Source organism: Acartia tonsa, chromosome 3 (genome assembly GCF_053477335.1).
Source record: "Acartia tonsa isolate MP-2025a chromosome 3, ASM5347733v1, whole genome shotgun sequence".
Taxonomy (NCBI): Eukaryota; Metazoa; Arthropoda; class Copepoda; order Calanoida; family Acartiidae; genus Acartia; species Acartia tonsa.
This window is the reverse complement of record NC_137262.1, coordinates 57,854,283-57,860,465: the sequence shown is the minus strand read 5'-3', so window position 1 is coordinate 57,860,465 and position 6,183 is coordinate 57,854,283.

Below are 6,183 nucleotides of genomic sequence, written 5' to 3'. Positions count from 1 at the left end.
AGCGCTCGGCTACCTAGCCTGCCTAGCCGCAGCGCTCGGCTCTCTTGCCTGCATAGCCGCAGCGCTTGGTTCCCTAGCCTATAACCTAACCTAAAATAGTTGTTCATTGTTGTGGGGGGGGGGGTACTCAAATTTTCAAAATTGAAAAAAAAATTTCACATTTCCTCTACTTAATAATGCATAAATTGTTGAAAACTGTGAAATAATAGTTTAATATCATATAGATCAGATAGCAGATCTAATGACGTAAAGCACAAAAAAATATAGATACCTTGAAATATAAAGTAGATCTGTATAATGGCCTCTCTGTTCACTGTGAAAGTTAGTTACTGACTGATATTGATACAATCATAAACCTAATATATGAACAATATTTAACTCTTGTTTATAAATAAAACCGCACAAAATCTCCGCCCATTTACATAATTATAATGCTCAAGGCGTACTACTCCCACTATTAAACAGAAACTGGACAAGTAAATACTATTGTGATGTTATTGAAATAAATATTCTGATGGCAAAGGGGGGGGGGGGGCGTAATGACATAAGCTCTTAAACCGTGAGCAAAATGGTCTAAATATTGAGCTAGACCCTTCAAACTTGGTATATAAGCCTAGTCCTATAGGTATTACATCTAAATGGCAAAAAAATCCAAAAATTTTTATTTTTAGGTTAGGTTAGGTAAGAAAAACCCTGCGGAAATGGGGTTTTTAGACTTTTTTTGGTCTATTTTGATGTGGAAACTTCCCTTAAATTGTTTTTTTCTTAGGGTTTTAACTTAAATACACTGTATCTATTCATATGGACATTATTTAAGATGATTCAGCAAGTCGGGGACCGACCCCAGGGGGCTAGGTGGGTGGCCCGCAGGGGTTAAGTTCATTTTTCCCAATATATTTGTTGTGATACATCAAATTATAGGTTTTTTAGGTCAAGGAACTCAAATTCAGAGCTAAAATAAGCATTAGACTAATCTGAAGCTAGCCCCAGCGGGCTAGGTTGGTGGCCCGCAGGGGTTAAGTGCCTTTTTTCTAATATATATCTTGTTATATATCAAACTATAGGTTTTTTAGGTCAAGAAACTCAAATTCTGGGCGAAAATTAGCATTAGACTGACCTGAAGCTAACCCCCCCGGGCTAGGTTGGTTTTCTGCAGGGCTTAAGAGCATTTACCTAACCTAACCTAGAAACTTACTAATATTTTCACAGGTTTTTTTCTTGAATAAATTGTGTCTATTAATGAGGACTTTATTTAAGATGATCCAGTAAGTCGGGGACCGACCCCAGCGGGCTAGGTGGGTGGCCCGCAGGGGTTAAGTGCATTTTTCCCAATATATATGTTGCGATACATCAAATTATAAGTTTTTTAGGTCAGTTAACTCAAATTCAGAGCTAGAATTAGCATAAGACTAATCTGAAACTAGCCCCAGCGGGCTAGGTTGGTGGCCCGCAGGGGTTAAGTGCATTATTTCCAATATAGATCTTGTTATATATCAAAATAAAGGTTTTTTAGGTCAAGAAACTCAAATTCAGAGCTAAAATTGGCATAAGACTTACCTGAAGCTAACCCCTGCGGGCTAGGTAGATTTTCCACAGGGCTTATGTGCATTTTACCTAACCTAACCTCAAAACTTACTTATTCTTTTTGTTTTTTTCCTTGAATAAACTGTGTCTATTAATGAGGACATTATTTTAGATAATCCAGCAAGTTGGGGACCGACCCCAGCGGGCTAGGTGGGTGGCCCACAGGGGTGTAGTGCATTTTTTCTAAAGTATGTGTTGTCATACATCAAATTATAGGTTTTTTATGTCAAGAAATTCAAATTCAGAGCTATTTTAAGCATTAGACTGAGCTAAGGCTAACAACCCGCGGATTAGGTGGGTGGCCTGCAGGGGTAAATTTTCCAAATTATACATCAAACTATAGGTTTTTAAAGTCAATTTGGAGCTAAAAAAAAACACAATAGCAACCTGATGCTAGTTTTTTCGTGGTATGTGGTATACATTAAATTTAAAAATTGTATCCTATTAGCATATTAAATTCTTCCACCGCTAACATTGTACTATCAAAATTGAAATTCTTTCAAATATATGCCATATAAATGTAGTTTAACCAATTAACCAGGAAAAAATATGCAGTTAACTAAAGTAAGTTCAAATGCATTTTGTGAAACTACCCCTTTGAATTTCTGGACCTAAAAAACCTATAATTTTATGTATGACAACTAAAAATGCACTTAACCCCTGCGGGCCACGCACCTAGCCTGCTGGGGTCTTAAATCTTAAATAATGTTCTAATAAATAGACACAGTTTATTCCAGAAAAACCATAAACAAACAAGTAAGGTTCTAGGTTAGGTTAGATAAAATGCACTTAAGACTTGCAGGCAACCCAACTAGCCCGCTGGGGCTAGCTTCAGATTAGTCTGATGCTTTTATTAGCTGTAAATTTGAGTTTCTTGACCTTAAAAACCTATAGTTGGATGTATGACAACACATACTTTAAAAAAAATGCATTTAACCCCTGAGGGACACCTACCTAGCCCGCTGGGGTCGGTCTTCGACTTCCTGGATCATCTGAAGTAAGGTCCTCATGAATGGACAGTTTATTTGAAAAAAAACCTAAAAAAAAAATATTAAATCAATGTAAGTTTCTAGGTTAGGTTAGGTAAAATGCACTTAAGCCCTGTGGGCTACCTATCTAGCCCGCTGGGGTTAGCTTCAGATTAGTCTAATGCTTATTTCAGCTCTGAATTTGAGTTCTTTGACCTAAAAATATATAATTGAATTTATCACAACATATATATTGGGGAAAATGCACTTAACCCCTGCAGGCCACCCACCTAGCCCGCTGGGGTCGGTCTTCGACTTGCTGAATCATCTGAAATAAGGTCCTCATGAATGGACAGTTTATTCTAGAAAAAAAACCTAAAAAAAAATAATAAATGTAAGTTTCTAGGTTAGCTTAGGTAAAATGCACTTAAGCCCTGTGGGCAACCCAGCTAGCCCGCTGGGAATAGCTTCAGATTATTCTAATGCTTATTTTAGCTCTGAATTCGAGTTCTTTGACCTAAAAAACATTTCATTTGATGTATCACATCATATATATTGGAGAAAATGCACTTAACCCCTGCGGGCCACCCACCTAGCCCGCTGGGGTCGGTCCCTGACTTGCTGGATCATCTTAAATAAAGTCCTCATTAATAGACACAGTTTATTCAAGAAAAAAACCTGTAAAAATATAAGTAAGTTTCTAGGTTAGGTTAGGTAAATGCTCTTAAGCCCTGCAGAAAACCAACCTAGCCCAGGGGGGGTTAGCTTCAGGTCAGTTCTAATGAATGAGAATTTGAGTTTCTTGACCTAAAAAACCTATAGTTTGATATATAACAAGATATATATTAGAAAAAAGGCACTTAACCCCTGCGGGCCACCAACCTAGCCCGCTGGGGCTAGCTTCAGATTAGTCTAATGCTTAATTTAGCTCTGAATTTGAGTTCCTTGACCTAAAAAACCTATAATTTGATGTATCACAACAAATATATTAGGAAAATGAACTTAACCCCTGCGGGCCACCCACCTAGCCCCCTGGGGTCGGTCCCCGACTTGCTGAATAATCTTAAATAATGTCCATATGAATAGATACAGTGTATTTAAGTTAAAACCCTAAGAAAAAACAATTTAAGGGAAGTTTCCACATCAAAATAGACCAAAAAAAGCCTAAAAACCCCATTTCCGCAGGGTTTTTCTTACCTAACCTAACCTAAAAATAAAAAATTTTGGATTTTTTTGCCATTTAGATGTAATACCTATAGGACTAGGCTTATATACCAAGTTTGAAGGGTCTAGCTCAATATTTAGACCATTTTGCTCACGGTTTAAGAGCTTATGTCATTACGCCCCCCCCCCTTATTGTTTATTATTCATTATTACATGAAAATGGTTTTAAGATGTATCATGTATGTATGTCATTGTCCATAGATCAAAACAATCCTAATATTACAGACTGACAGACAACACTATTGTAAATTTGCTTTTCATATGAAATATGAAATCTAAACAAGAAGCTTCTTATTTAAGTTTATTTCATCAAAATATTTGCAGCTTAGCACTTAGCACATTTATCAACTGACAATAAGCATATGAATATTAAATATTACATGACAATTCTTATTAAGACTTATTATCAAAATAAATTATATTTTTATTAGCAACATGTACATTTTACTAGTGATGGCAATCCGTCGAATTTTTGGGCCGGATTCGGATTCCGGATTCTTAAAAGAATCCGTCAAAAAAAGTGGCGGATTCCTTGCGGATTCCGGATTCTTATTTTTGGCGGGTTCCGGATTCGGATTCCGGATTCTAGCAATATTTTAAAAAGCTTTTTTAGAAAATTAAAAAATTTAAGTGCTACATATGTCCTAAAAATTAATGTTTTTGGTTTTTTTCTATAATTCACTCGCGAGAATTGAACCAGATTTTAAAAGATATTATATATAATGATGATAATCTTTGCCTTCAAAAAGGGAAAGTTGAAAGAAAAAACTCAAGACGCTAATTTTAGCTTACCAATTCAGAATCCAGAATCCGCTATTGAAAAACGGATTCCGGATCCGGATTCGGATTCCAAAATTGGCCCAAAAATTGGGCGGATTCCGGATTGCCAACCCTACATTTTACACTAATAAACCTTTTAAGAAATATCTAGAACCAGCAATAAGGTGAAGCCTTAATTTAATTATAAATAACCATACCCTGATGAAGTTTATGCTAATAAACGAAAATATTCGGAGCCTCATGTGTTGATTTTTGTCCTTGTTGGGGAACAGGATAGTTGGTGCGCGTCCTTTTTATGAATATATTAATTATGAATAAAAATAAATAACCTGTGCATTTAGAAACAATATTGGTAGGAAACTAGTTTTCTTTGTAACATTGCTATCTATACTTGGTGCATTTTCATGTATTATAAATATTTATCTGAAAATAATATATTTACATTTGATAAATATTTTATTCACACAGAAACCAATAAATTAATTATTGTCATTATGCTTAAAAACATCAAAATTATTAACAGAAAATTAAAGTAAAATAAATCATTTTAAAATATAATTTTTAAGCAAAATAAAAAGGGAGATAGGATTAAACAAATAAATTCACATATCAATTGAAATTAAAACAAAACTCGGATTTTTTTGATTTTATCTAAAAGTTATTTGACTTTGAATAGTGTTTAATAATGAGTATGAATTTAAACAAATAAAGATGCAGATTGGCCAGCTAATTTTGAAAATAAAAAACGTACATAACGTACACAAAAAAAACGTTACGTACATAAAAAAGTAAAAAAAACGTACAAAAAACGTACATTCCTAATAAAAATAAGTTAAATAATTTCCTAGTTACCTATTATCAATACATTTAAGTCTACTAGCAGCTACCTGTAAAGGAGAACCATAGCGAACTGACAGACACAAGATATCCTCTTACTCTATTTAAAAGAACTAGCGTCTACGCTCCTAAAGGCCTCTAGGGGCACTTGAGGAGGGGAGAGTTGAATTCAATAAAAAAACATGGATGACAACATACATAAGTAGCGAAGCTCAAAAGTTATTTATAGCCATCTGGAAAAAAATTAACTTAAAATCAGTGAGCAATTAAAATTCATTTTTGGGGGGAGGGGGGTAGTTTTTTTTCTAAAGTCAATTTCTCTTGGGAGGGTGGATGGTGACACTCTTCCCCAAAATAGTTATAAAACTTCCAAAAACATATGAGAAGCTATCCTGTTAAGGAGAACCATATCGGTTCTGTGGTTAGCGAGATTCTTTGGTACAAACAAACAGACATCCTGTTATTATGTACAAAATATATCCTATTATAAGGACCAGCAACTACGCCCTTAGAGGCCTCTAGAGAAACTTGATTAGGGGGGGGGGGGGAGTTGAATTAAAAACTCATTTTTTTTATTTAAAAATAAAAAGTAAAAAACAAGGATGACAACATCCTTAAGTAGCGAAGCTCAAAAGTTATGAATGGAAATCTGGGAACTATATAAACTATAGAGTAGTGTCGTAAAAAATAAGCATTTAACTTATTTAAATAAATCACAAAACCTTTTAAAAATATATAATAACGTGAAAATCTAGAAATAAATTCAGCCCCCCAACCAATAAGCAAATCT